At 43.2% G+C, this 565-nt stretch overlaps 1 non-coding gene across 1 annotated transcript; it reads left to right on the top strand.

The window, feature by feature from the left end:
• Nucleotides 1-206: 206 nt before the first annotated feature.
• On the top strand, nt 207-313 carry LOC141658157 (small nucleolar RNA R71). Its single transcript, XR_012549059.1, has one exon. It is a non-coding gene; the product is annotated as a small nucleolar RNA R71 (small nucleolar RNA).
• Nucleotides 314-565: the final 252 nt, after the last annotated feature.

The raw sequence follows: 565 nt of genomic DNA, 5'->3' as shown, positions 1-565 counted from the left end.
AGTTGTTGGAGGATTCTTCTTTGCCTTTGGATGACACAACTTGGGAATTAACATATTGTGCATCATGGACCGCCATAGATTCGATCGTGGCATGAGCAAGGTCGGTGTCAATTTGATCAAATCGCCCATTGTTGGCGGAATCAAGAATCCTTCGGGACTCGAAACAACATTCATAGTAGAATGTTATTGCTAGAAACCAATCATCTAACCCATGATGTGGGCATTGTCTTTGAAGGTCTTTGTACCTCTTCCAAGCCTCATATAAGCTCTCAAGAGCTTGTTGACGGAATCCGGTGATTTGGCTCTTCAAAGTTTGAGTTTTCTCCGGTGGAAAAAACTTTTGATAGAAAGCAAGAGCCAAAGTCTCCCAATTGGTGATTCCCATGGCGGTGAGGTCAAGGCTATTGATCCAAAGTTTGTCCTTGTCCTTCAACGAGAAAGGGAAAAGTATTTCCCTTATTTGGGCTTGAGTGACGCTCGTTTGACGGATCATGGAGCAATAGTCACAAAAATTTTGCACATGCAAATTGGGATCCTCCAAAGGACTTACCCCAAATTGCTTCCT

This window comes from Silene latifolia, chromosome 5 (assembly GCF_048544455.1).
Source record: "Silene latifolia isolate original U9 population chromosome 5, ASM4854445v1, whole genome shotgun sequence".
NCBI classification, from domain to species: Eukaryota; Viridiplantae; Streptophyta; class Magnoliopsida; order Caryophyllales; family Caryophyllaceae; genus Silene; species Silene latifolia.
This window is presented reverse-complemented; position numbering and strand designations above follow the sequence as displayed.